The 232-nt window shown below is 41.4% G+C and overlaps 1 protein-coding gene across 1 annotated transcript in view; it reads left to right on the top strand.

Moving 5' to 3' along the window:
- Nucleotides 1-232, top strand: part of LOC104952140 (spectrin beta chain, non-erythrocytic 1-like) — a 25,679-nt gene that overhangs the window by 15,035 nt on the left and 10,412 nt on the right.

The following is a 232-nucleotide window of genomic DNA, read 5'->3' as shown; positions in this document are numbered from 1 at the left end:
GCACATCTCAGTTTGGAGAGACGGAGGGAGCTGAGGCACTGAAGCAAAGCAATTCAGTGGACGGGCATATGAACTAAACATATTTTAGCAACTTAATCATGGATGTTTAAAGTTTAACTTCTTCATATTTGTCTAATTTTATAGTTGACTTTTCATTCAGGAAGTGTGATGCTGCGCTGTCAGTACGCTTCTCCATGTTTGTGATTGGTCGAATGCTCCAGATACCACCCCT

This window comes from Notothenia coriiceps, unplaced genomic scaffold (assembly GCF_000735185.1).
Source record: "Notothenia coriiceps isolate Sejong01 unplaced genomic scaffold, NC01 NC01_scaffold00000339, whole genome shotgun sequence".
Taxonomy (NCBI): Eukaryota; Metazoa; Chordata; class Actinopteri; order Perciformes; family Nototheniidae; genus Notothenia; species Notothenia coriiceps.
This window is presented reverse-complemented; position numbering and strand designations above follow the sequence as displayed.